This window comes from Oratosquilla oratoria, chromosome 32 (genome assembly GCF_046742065.1).
Source record: "Oratosquilla oratoria isolate Oo_2021 chromosome 32, ASM4674206v1, whole genome shotgun sequence".
NCBI lineage: Eukaryota > Metazoa > Arthropoda > Malacostraca > Stomatopoda > Squillidae > Oratosquilla > Oratosquilla oratoria.
Genome location: NC_134808.1, coordinates 28,249,984 through 28,263,047, shown reverse-complemented (window position 1 = coordinate 28,263,047; position 13,064 = coordinate 28,249,984). Strand labels below are relative to the sequence as shown.

General features: G+C 43.7%; 1 pseudogene; it reads left to right on the top strand.

Moving 5' to 3' along the window:
* Window positions 1–11,503: 11,503 nt before the first annotated feature.
* Window positions 11,504–11,630, top strand: LOC143017659 (U4 spliceosomal RNA; annotated as a pseudogene).
* Window positions 11,631–13,064: the final 1,434 nt, after the last annotated feature.

Genomic DNA, 13,064 nt, shown 5'->3' with positions numbered 1-13,064 from the left:
TTCCATCCTCACATACTCCACTCCTATTCACCCTACTCCCTCTTGTCTTGACTCCTCCTAATAATAGTAATAATAATAATAATAGTATTAGTAATAATAATAATAGTAATAATGATAATAATGATAATAATAATAATAATGATAATAATAATAATGATAATAATAATAATAATAATAAATACATACATATACCAAAGGCTCTTTCCCCCTAACAAGTGAGGTAGCCAAAAAACAAAGGCATAAAATCCACTCCCACCCATTCCATCCTCACATACTCCACTCCTATTCACCCTCCTCCCTCTTGTCTTGACTCCTCCTAGATGAGGGTTATCCCTGCATCTTGCCCACTGCCCTGGGTCACAAGCAGTGTCGCAAGACTCTGTCTGGGATATTGGCTTATGTTATTATGGGGTTAAAAGCTGCTCAGTAGCATGTAGCTGATACTTCAGGGTCTATATGGGGCACCCCTGTGGACCAGAGCCACACATCATTTTGTCTGTGGTAGAGGAAATCTGTATTCATAGAGAAATGATACTTTATTATACTGCGACTGTCTCTGTTATGCTGTCCCCCTCACTCTTGTTACTGTCCCGTACCATTTCTCTAAATATTCACTTCTCATTTCGTTGAACCCTGTGGTGGGGGAAAAGTATACTACCCCCAAGTATATCCATTTGAGTCATAAAATGCGACAAAAACGGGACGGGAATAGGACTAGGTATCCTTCTCCCTGTAGCCCCAAAGGGAATATTCCTTAAGAAGAAGAAGAAGAAGAAGGAAAAAAAGGCATAATAGTAATAATAATAATAGTAATAACAATAATAGTAATAACAATAATAGGAATAACCATAATAATAATAATAATAATAATAATAATAATAATGATAATACATATACCAAAGGATTTCCCCCCCCCCCTACATGGGGGGTAGCCAAAAAGAAAAAGGCATAGAAACCACTCCCACCCATTCCATCCCTTACATATTCCACTTCCCTCCACCCTCATCCATCCCTCTCATCTTGGCATCTCCTGGATATAGGGTCATCCCAGCATCTTGTCCACTGCACTGGGTCAGAAGCAGTGTCACAAGACACAGCACATCCACAGTAAGGCCGCTTCATTAATTTGGCGACCCCCCTCTCCGTCCCCTCATGCAGAAAAGGAGATGGGGAGAAATCCCTTCGGGCTGCATCAAATTATTTCTCATACATTTCTCACCCCCCATCTCTCACCCACTCCCCCTCATGCATCACAGCATCATCCTTTTCCATTCACCTCGATCTTTTGTTCTCTCCCGTCCTTCCTCAACAGACACTCCTCTCTTTTGTAATGCCCCTTTTACCTCATCCATCCATCTCATCCTAGGATGCCCCCTCATATTCACTCCTTTCACCTCTGCCTTCCACACCTCTTTTACTAATCTTTCTTCACTCATTATTTCCATGTGTCCAAACCATCCTAATACTCTTTCAGTTTTACTTTCATCCACATTAACTTTGAAGAAACTTCCTTCCACTCCACTACACGCTTACCTATCTCTTGACCAGGAGGCTTTAGTTTGATTAACTACTGTCAGACTGTGAATATTTGAACTACATGAAACAGAGAGGTTATTAGCCAGGTTCGGAGTAGTTCATTGATAGAAAAACCTAAAAACATTTATGAAAATTGATTAACTATAAAATTGAACAACTTTGGCCTTTGTAAAGAGGAACACAACGGACTTTGCAATGGAAGGAAACAAAAACTAATTACAAATACATTAAAAAAATTACAATATGAAAATTATTAAAATGGATTAAAACTCCCGCTTTTAACTTTTTGCTAAACCAAAAATAAAACACTCCTAAGATAAGATGAAAGTCTGCTCCCCACGTGTCTCACTGAAGTACAACGAAAAGGGTAACTAGAAACACACTTGGTTACCTTTAACTCACAGAAGGCGGCAGCTTTCTCTTCGGGGGGGAAAGATGGAAAAAAGCCTCTACCCTCGTCTGGTCAGTTCTTACATAGTCTGACATGACCACGGGGTTGCCAAAGACCGCTTAGGGCATGGGCTGGCACCAAATGGCTTTTGAATAAAACAAGAAAACTCAATCCTTACTAATCTTAAACCTATTCAGAAACCATTACAATACTTATGGGACTCAACCCAAAAATATTAAATGCCATACAAACAATAAAAGATACGATGATCTGGCAATTCCCCTTGAATTGCTGGTCAGACCCAAAGTCAACGGAAGCTTGTGCTTGGCATAGGAAACCCAAGCCGTGGGACAGTCCTGGGTGCCCACTGGCTAGCCATAAAAATGTCAAAACTGACAGACTGCAGAATCCCTTGAAAACGGCGGGGGACCGTGAGAATGGGAAAGGTAAGAGGGAGAAAGAAAAATACGTATACGAATTGGGAAACGTGATACGTGACAATACATACATAACCAAAGGCTTTTTCCCCCATACAATGGAGGTAGCCAAAAAACAAAGACATAAAAACCACTCCCACCCATTCCATCCCCACATACTCCACTCTCATTCACCCCCTTCCCTCCCTCTTATTTTGTCTCCTACTGGATGACGGGTCATCCCTGCATCTCGCACACTGCCTTGGGTCAGAAGCAGTGCAGCAGGACACAGCACATCCAAAGCAAGGCTGCTTCATTAAATGGGCAACCCCCCTCTCTGTCCCTTCATGCAGAAATGGAGAAGACGGGGAAAAATCCCTTCGGGCTGCATCAATTTATTTTTCACACATACTCTCTCATCCCCATCCCCCACCCACTCCCATGCATCACAGCATCATCTATACACAACCACTCTCCATTTACCCCTATCTTCTGTCCTCTCCTGTCCTTCCTCAACAGACATTCCTCTCTTTCCCAATGCCCCTTTTACCCCCATCCAACCATCTCATCCTTGGTTGCCCCCTTCATGTTCACTCCTTCCACCTCTGCCTTCTACACCTTTTACTAATCTTTCTTCACTCATTCTTTCCATGTGTCCAAACCATCCCAATACTCTTTCATCAACCCTATCTCCCAACTCCCTTTCCACCCCTGTTCTCCTCACCTCCTCGTTTCTCATTCTATCCAGCCTAGTAACCCCTATCATACTTCTCAGGCGCCTCATCTCAAACACATTTACATTCCACCTCTCATCCTCTCTTATGTTCATGTTTCTGCCCCATACAGTGCTGTCGTTACAATCACTCCTTCACAAAATCTCCTCTTAGCATCCATTCCCAAATGTCTATTTCTCATTACAATTTTTAATCCCCCAAAACATTTAATTGCTTCTCTCAATCTACATCTACCTCTACCTCCACTCCTCCCTTTCCCGCCACATTCGCACCCAAGTACAGTATCTAAAATTATCCCCTTCCTCCAGTTTCATCCCATAACACTCACTTTCAGTTTGCTGCCACATTCTCCCCTTGTACATCTCATCACCTTACTTTTACCCACATTTATCTTCAACTCTCTTCTTTCGCACACTTTCCCAAACTCTGATCCTGCCACAAGCAGTGTCATCAGCAAACAACAACTGCCTTATCTCCCACTTTTCTCCATTTCCTTTAACCATCTCCAGTCCCTGACCCATTACCCATGCATTTACCTCGCGCAACACCCCATCCCTGTATAAATTGAACAACCAAGGCGACATAACACATCCCTGGTGAAGTCTCTGCTTGCGGACACTTTCCAATCACCGACCAGGGCCATAATCACGCGGTCCAAGAGGAAACCCGCGAAAAGGAAGGCCCGCGAAGGCACGGTGCCCTGGACAATGACTGCCCCGTGGACAGTGGCGGGCCCAGGAATAGGCATCTAAAACTCACCACGACCATCTCACCACGCCCCTCTCTCCGCCAACCAATAGTCAGCGGCTGCCCGAAAGAAACGGTACAGCGCGAGAGGAAAATCTATGCGTACGCGTCGGAAGGTGACACACCAAGATGAATCCCTAAGGACAACAATCACATCGATGAAAAAACCCTCCGCGGAAACATATGCCAACATGTAAGACACAGGGGCTGCTGCCCCGCGCGCAGCTGACGTTCGTCTCCGCTTCGTCTCTGGAACTGCGGGACATCCCCCGTCGATCCGATGTGCTGTGGGGTTGCAGGCGTGTTTTCTCTTCTGTCGCCCTGCCGCGGCGCTCCGCGTTGACACTCCAACTCGCAGGACGCCACAGTGCATCGCGCTGCTGGCTTGTTCCTTGCAGATCTGTAGAAATCAACAGCGGCAGAAATCTTTGCACAGAGGGGGTGGGGGTATAAGAACGGATCACACCCACAAAAAGTATCTACTGCTACAATATTTTCATGAAAATCGCCAACACTAGGGAAGTAATGTTATGAAAAAAATACCTGGTCGCTGGTTTGAAAATATCTGCCAATGGTGGTAGGTTTGAGTTCCTTCGCACGTGTGGTGAACGCCCTTGCGTTTGTGTTTTTGCACACGGAAAGGTTACTTAATTTATACTTAATGTTACTGGTTTGCGTAGAATCGCTACTTTGAGGTAGGTAGTCACTATCCTCTAGTAGGTCTGAGCGTTCCTTCTCATGTGTGGGGAACGCTCTGCTAAGTTCTTATTTTCGCACACTGAGAGGTTTCCCTCTTGCTTGATCCTGTCTGTGTGGACACAACTCCCGGGCTGAGCGAATGTGCTTAATGCGGTATACGACAACGCTAACCCTTTTAATCTCCCTATAAGGGTCCTGGTACAGAGGCTGTAGTTTCTTTGCAACCCCTTGCCTGGGTCTGGCGGTGACGTATACTCTGTCACTGAGGGCGAGCTGTTTTATCCTTGCCCTTGGTCTTGTGTGTCTTTTATCTGTCGCAGCCTCGAGGAACTTTTGACATCTATCAAAACAAGAGTTGGCCAATGCCATTGTCTCAGCTGCCAAATTATCAGTATTGTACCAAGGGGTGCTTGGTTTTGTGAACTCAGTCATCGGTAGGACGGGGTCACAGTGAAAAAGAAGGAAATGTTGGGAATCTCGCAGGACTCTGGTAAGCCGAGGTACAGGCCAATACTTACAGAGGGAGCATCTGATCCCAGCCTGTCTGGTTGTCCTGGACAAGGGACCGTAAGATTTTAATGATGGTCCCATTCACCCTCGCAACTATTCCGTTGCTCGACGGGTGATATGGGGTTATCGAATGCTTGGTGTTCGCATTTTCCAACACCGCCTTGAACATTTCGTTCATGAACTCCCCTCCACTATGGTAGAATAGCACGAGCGGGTGTGAGGCTGAAAAAAACCGGTTGTGTTGGCTCACTTTATTGTGCAAACTGCGATTATATTTCGGAGTCTGAAGGGAAGAGAGGTGGCAAGTGGTACTTACTCTTTGTGGAGCAACGCCGTACTCTTTGTGGGGCAAAGCAAGCCGTGACCGGGCCACGCTGCCTCGGGGTGCCAGCGGGCTCTATGCCTGCGGAGACTGTCCAATCACATCCCAGGGCCACAATCACGCGACTTCGTTTGGGGTGGAGTAACCCTTGAGGACGCCACACTGTCCAAGAGGAAACCCGCGTTCAAAGGGGAACGCGTGAAAAAGAAGGCCCGCGAAGGCATGGTGCCCTGGACAATGGCTGTCCCGTGGACAGTGGTGGGTCCGGGAATAGGCGCCAAAATTCACCACAACCAAGTCACCACACTTACAAAGACCCACATATCCCTTCCCAGTTTCACCTTCATCCACATTAACTTCGAAGAAACCTTCCACTCAACCACACGCATACCTATCTCTTCACCTACTAGTATAGCCACCTCTTCTCTCCCTTGTCTCTTCACTCCTGAGACCCCACTCAATGCCAACACATCTTTCTTACAAACATACTGCCTATCTCTTCCCTTTTGCTCTCATCTGTACCACAACCACGCTCATTAAAAGACCCAACCTTAGGGTTCTGGTTGTAAAACTCCTCCCAGACCCTCATATGCCTTTGATTTTTTTAGTTATGTCCCCTTTGGGGCTGCAGGGAGAAGGATGCCTAGTCCTATCCCCATCCCGTTTTTGTCACCTTTTACGACTCAAGTGGAAATACTTGGTGGCAGTATCCTCTTCCCCCACCACAGAGTTTCGGCGAAATAAGAAGTGATGCAAGTCAGTAAAGTGGGGGGACAACATAACGGAGGGACAGTCCCAATATAATAAAGTATCATAATTTTTTCTATGAATAGAGATTTCGGACAATTTTTCACGTAATTTCATAACAGCTACACCCGATTGATACGTGATTCCTTCAATTCCATTTTCTCCCTGTTAATGGGAATAGTTGGGGGCGTAATGCTCCTCTAAATACTTAATACTAACACCTATCTATTATATTCTCAATGTATGTCCATTTATTTCAGTTATGGTCATGTATTTAATTTTACAGAACACACTGACATATTCATTAATGGGAGTAGTTGGGGCGTAGGCGTAAGATACAAGAAGCATAAAATGATAGGCGAACGCATTCGTATTTATGTGTAAAGCTACCGACTCCACCATCTCGCTTCTCAAGTCAATCCCTAGCCATCACAACCCCCCATATATATATATATATATATATATATATATATATATATATATATATATACACACACACATATATGTGGAAGAAAGTATACGCTGGACTCGACGTTCGTCAATTTATTCCGACGTTTCGAACCCTGTCTGGGGTTCGTCTTCAGGGTAATACAGTGGTAGCCATAGGAAATGTACATAAATAGGGGATACCTGGTACACTGGGACAGGTCTTCCGTTAAATTCCAACACCGGTAGAACATATAAAAAACACAAATGAAAAACAAAACAAAAATATTATTAAAACTATAATACAAAATGTGCAATGCTACCTTAAAAAACATTCACAGTTTACCATAGAAAATTAAAGAAATACAGTGATGGCTGTGATAACTCAACCCGCTGTTGATAGGCCCGCACCACAATGCACCCCGTGGAACAAATGTCACGCGTAGCATGCATTGTCACAGAACAAAGAAATTGGAACAAGAAGAACGTATAATCCATCAATAAAAAAAACATGCAAAAAGGAGTTCACATTAAAATAAAAAAAGAAAACAAAATGTAGTGTGAAAAATGCCCCCAAAGATTGGGTGTAAAAGCTGCACGCTGTGACGTTCCACAACAATACGATAAACTACAACTCGCCACGCGGAACAAAAATCACGTGAAACATGCACTGTCACAAACCCCAGAAATTGTAACCCTAAAGTGAAGCAAAACCGTCCCTCACAGTTAATGAATTACATAAATTAAATTACATAGATAAAAATTACATAGATAAAAATGTAATAATACAAAACACACCAAGAAACACATTACCGTCGTGTTAATACAAATAAAACAAATAAAACACACAACATAAACAAAATGAAAAATGCCCCCCTAAGATTGGGTGTAAAAGCTGCACGATGTGACGTGCCACAACAATACGATAACTACAACTCGCCACGCGGAACAAAAGTCACGTGGAGCATGCACTGTCACAGACCCCAGAAATTGTAACCCTAAAGTGAAGCAAAACCGTCCCTCACAGTTAATGAATTACATAAATAAAATTACATAGATAAAAAGTAATAATACAAAACACACCAAGAAACACATTACCGTCGTGTTAATACAAATAAAACACACAACATAAACAAATTATGACGCATGCTTCCTCTCCAGCCTATCCTTCGCTCCCTTATAAATTGGGTTTAGAGTGATGCATCTGTTGACACTATTATCGTCACTTGACCAAGCTTCCAAGAATAATCTGGCGCTTTTTCCACTACCTCCGTATTTCACCTCCGCATTCTGCCAGTCCATCTCGTGTCCCGTTTCCTCGCAGTGTCTTAAAATGGCCGAACTCATGTCCCTCCTACCGACAGCCCTCTGGTGTTCTATCAGTCTAGTCGCTAATTTCTTGCTAGTTTCCCCGACATAATGTGTCTCACAGTCCTTGCACCCGATGTCATAAACCACCCCTACTCGGTCCGCTTGGCTCACAGTGTCCTTAATTTTGGTCAGGGCTCTATGTAGAGTGTTCCTCGGTTTGTGTGCTATTTCAACACCGTGTTTTCTTAACAGTCTGGCCGCTACCTCAGAAGCCCCTTTCAAATAAGGGACCGTAACCCGCGGCGCGTCCGGTCGTCTGTCGTCCATCCTACCCCTCGGTTGTCGTGCCGTCCACCTTTTTACCACCGAATTTGGGTAACCGTTGTCCCTAAATACCTTCTTCAGGTGACTCCTTTCATTCCTCTTGCTATCTTCCGTGGAACACACCTTTTCCACTCTAGACCACAGAGTCTTAATCACACTTTTGTGCGTGGCCGGATGACAGCTGCCATAGTCCAGAAGCCGGGAGTTTATAGAAAGGACACCCATACAGACCGGACTATGGTGCTACTATAGCGTGAGGTCTACCACACTATAGCGTGAGATCTACCTCCCGTTAGTACTATAGCGTGAGGTCTACCGCTGCATTATTCATCCCTCATGGATATCATACATTTCCATACATTTATTTTAGCGATAAACACATAATTTGTACACATCCTAGGAATGACTTAGATAATTGGAGTTCTAATTACATCCATATTAAAGGAAGAAAGGTAAAACTAAACATGTTATCATATATTTCCATACATTTATTCTAGCGATATTCACTTCGTACATCTTCTAAGAATGACACAAATAGATCATTGAAGTCATTTTTCATCACTTTCCAGCAAAAATGATAAAGATAAGACTGGAACAGCAGACAACCAACACCTCGCGTTCTCTTCAGAACAATCGTTTTAGCGTTCAACCACGATCTTGCCTCATCAATTTAGACGGGGTTCTGTAGGGAAGAGGCCAAACGCAGAGTATGGGAGTCCAATATATTTTACGTTTCGCCCAGCAGGGCTTCTTCTGAAGAAGCCCTGCTGGGCGAAACGTAAAATATATTGGACTCCCATACTCTGCGTTTGGCCTCTTCCCTACAGAGCTGTTGCAGTCATTGCTGCCTTTACTCTTAGACGGGGTTGTCTGTTGTTCCGACCATCTTTCCTCGTCATTGATGAGAAACTATGGCTACACAGACCTCTCGGCACATGTTGAACCAATCAGTTACATTATTGGCAGATTTTCCTGTGAGAGTCGTTATTGTGGACATCGGTATATCCAATACAAAGAGAAATATTAATTCTAATATTTCACATAGGCTCAGGTTGCAGTGCAGTTTGTTGTTCATGTTCGTATAAATAGAAAATGTTATTTCCTGTACGAACAGACCGTGTACTTTGACACCTCTTTCGAGGGCAACGTAGCAAAGGCTTGAAGTCTCCTCCTTTGTTACGCTTTCTGTTTTTTCCTGCATAACAGAACCACGTTTATGGCATGGATCTGCTTCTTGAACAGCATCCAAGAGATTTTGCTCTTTTTAAAAGGCGAATGCTGCTGCTTCTGTCAGAATGGCTTCTGTAAAACTCTTTTAGCAACATTTTGAAGTACTCTCAATCGATGTTAACTATTTTAGGCAGAGGAGGAATCTGATTTAGGAGCTCCATTTGCATATGGTCAGGTCATGTGGACAGGTCACGTTTTTGATCGAGGTGGGCAGAGTCACATGTTTGATGTGTGTGTGTTTAATTTGGGAGAGAGGCTCCCACGGGCTTTAGGTGTGAGCCCGTTTGGTGGGTGATTGTACATACGAGTGTGTGTGGGCCCAGCCACACTCACTCATACATTCACAAGATGTGCACACGCATAAGAATGCGCATGCACATCTCCGTGAATGCACCCTTCTCAATGTAACTGAATTTGATGGTAGGTGGTGACATCTTCGTATATATAATGTAAGAAAAGGGGAGGGGGGTGATCCAATGTATGAGTGTGTGTGACCTTGGCCACACACACTCATACATACATTGGATGTGCATACGTATGCAATATGCGTATGCACATCACCATGAATACACCCTTCCTGACAATGAGCATATATATATTGAAATTAAAGGGGGGGGGAGTGATTCAATGTATGAGCGTGTGTGTCCTTGGTCACACACACTCATACATACATTAGATGTGCATACGTATGCAATATACGTATGCACATCGCTATGAATTCACCCTTCCGAACAGAGACATGTATATATAGTAATTAAAGGGGGGGCTGACACTCCACCAGCCGACGCAGTTCGTAATCGCTAAGGTGGCGGCATAGGCGACGCACAAGACCCTCAGATGTTGTCGGAGGCCCTCTCCTCAGAAAAGCAGTTGCGGGGCAATGCTTGAGGTAGTGGTTCAGGGTGGCTTCGGGGTGGCTGCAGTGACTGCATCTTCTTTCTTCAGGAGTGGAGTTGGTCTTTATTTCCCAGAAACAACGGTCCTCCAGCCGCAGACGGAAGAGCAGAGTTTCCACTTTTCTTGGTGTGGAGCGAGGAAGTACAAGGGGCTCATAGTCTGTGACTGCCCTGTACCACCTCGCCCTCTCTGACACCTCTGCCTCCAGTCTGTGCTGAAGGAACCGTTGTACCTGATTCAGAGCCCTGGTGCGTAGGCGCAACTGATTTCTGCTGAGGCATGTTTGATGGACAGGGGCGGGGAGCGTCCCGGAGGAGCGCGGGTCTAACGGTAGACCTCAGGCTGAACCTAGGTAGGCGACATATGACAGTAGACCTCACGCTATAGTAGCAAAAAAAAAAAAAAAAAAAAAAAAATTATATATATATATATATATATATATATATATATATATATATATATATATATATATATATATATATATATTCCTCTAGTGGAATCCTGAACTTTTTTTTTTTTCATACATACATATACCAAGGCTTTTTCCCCCTTTCAAGGGAGGTAGCCAAAAAGGGAAAGGCATATAAACACTCCCACCCATTTCATCCCTAATACACTCCACACCCCTCCCACCCTCCCTCTCATCTGAGCACCTCCTGGATGACGGGTCATCCCTGCACCTTGCCCACCGCTCTGGGTCAGAAGCAGTGTCGCAAGACACTTTTTTTTTTTTTTTTTTTTTCAATTCTGTTAAATCTTATGGTCGTAGTCGTCTCCGTCCGAACGCTTCTTAGTGACGTCACGGATGGGCGGAGCTACAGTACACTCGTACAATACACTCTAGAGTCTAGAAAAACGCAATTAAACGAAAATAATATTTTGAGTTTCTGGCCTTAGAAGGTGCGACTCCCAGAGCTTTGTAAAGACGGGAGGCGGGAATAAACGCATACGCACACACAGTAGATAAATAGTTGCCAATTAGTGAAATAACAAATAAAAGTAGACAGATCTCAGTTACTTCATATTTTGTAAATAAGATCGCCCTTTGCAAACGCTGAATAAGTTGTTGTTACTAATCAGGTTTGAGCTATAGAAATATAAGGAATTTTATTTTGATCAGTGAAAGATATGTTTCCATAGAAATGGGGATAATGTCAGCCGGTAGGCCACCATTACTTGTGATCTAGGGTCTGGAGCCACAGAATTCCTTGGTAACTGTGCGCGCAATATTGAACCAATGAAGATTAGCTGAGGTGCGATTATTGCTTGTTGATAGTGATGAACCCGCCTGTCGGCTAGTACTAGTCGGGTTTGGTAATTTTTGTGAGCCTGGTAGTCGGCTTAATGAAATCTTGATTGTCATTGTGCGTGTATGTAAATTTGTAAGGATTCACTGATAAAATAAATTCATAGAAAGTGTAAGTCTACATCCGACTTGATCGGATACATTATTAATTCTAAATTGTTAAACGTAAATACATTTACAGTATTGGGCTTATGAAGCGATTGTAAGCAAAACTTAGGTGTAGGCATCCTTCCCGTAACAAGTTAAAATGAACTGCCCCCTTGAACCTGTATCAAACACGAAATGGGATTCATTCACTCGCTGACGGAACAACATGTGGAAATACAAAGGATCGTTTTGATAAACTGCAGGGATCCACACTATCGTGGCCTCGTGAACACAGTGTATGTGGATCGAAGCTTTGCAGGCTTAATTATTATATGTACAGCTTGGATGAATATGTACAGACCGTTGGCAGTTATATTCTCAGAATCCCCAGATCTGAATAGGTTGCACACACACTCTTGCGGAAATAAGTCCCTTGTTGGGCCTTATGAGCTATCCCTTGTATATTATTATATTCTTACCTGTGACTCGGTCTATTCTTTACATTTGTTGATTGATTAATTTGTATTGGTTATTAGCTTGAATTGCTTGTAAAATTATTTCACACACACACACACACACACACACACACACACACACACACACACACACACACGTCAGAGAACCGGGGTTCGATTCCCCGGCCGGGCGGAGATAAGTTGGGTTTGTCTCCTTTCACGTGTAGCCCCTGTTCACCTAGCAGTGAGTAGGTACGGGATGTCAGTCAAGGAGTTGTGACCTTGCAGTCCCGGTGTGTGACGTGTGAGTGGTCTCAGACCTACCCAGAGATCGGCTAATAATGAACTCTGAGCTCACTGCCGTAGGATGGTGTCTGGCTGTCTCGACAAGAGGCTGGAGCAGATCCGTGGTGAATACACACACACACACACACACACACACACACACACACACACACACACACACACACACACACACACACACACACACACACACATATATATCTATATATATATATATATATATATATATATATATATATATACCTAACTGTGGTTACCGGGTTGCAGCATATAGGTTAGAGGTACTCAGATGGCTCAAGGGCCTTAACATGGCTGATGCAGGCAAGGTCATCATATTAATACAATAGGGCAGGACTCGTAGTGCTGGCCTTAAATTGGACAACTTTAGGTTTACGAGGGAAATAGGCAAGAACTGGTTTACCAAGAGAATGGTTAACGAATGGAATAAATCTAGTAACAATGTAGTGAGCGCTTAAGGGATGAAAGGTGGCAAGGGACATGGAACTGCCAAGTGTAGGCCTTATGGTCTTTTGCAGTCTCCTCCATTCTTATGTTGACAAAACTCGTGGGGCTCTGCCTAGTTTTGAATTCCCTTCTTGTTTCTAGTTTGGGTAATTTCGTAT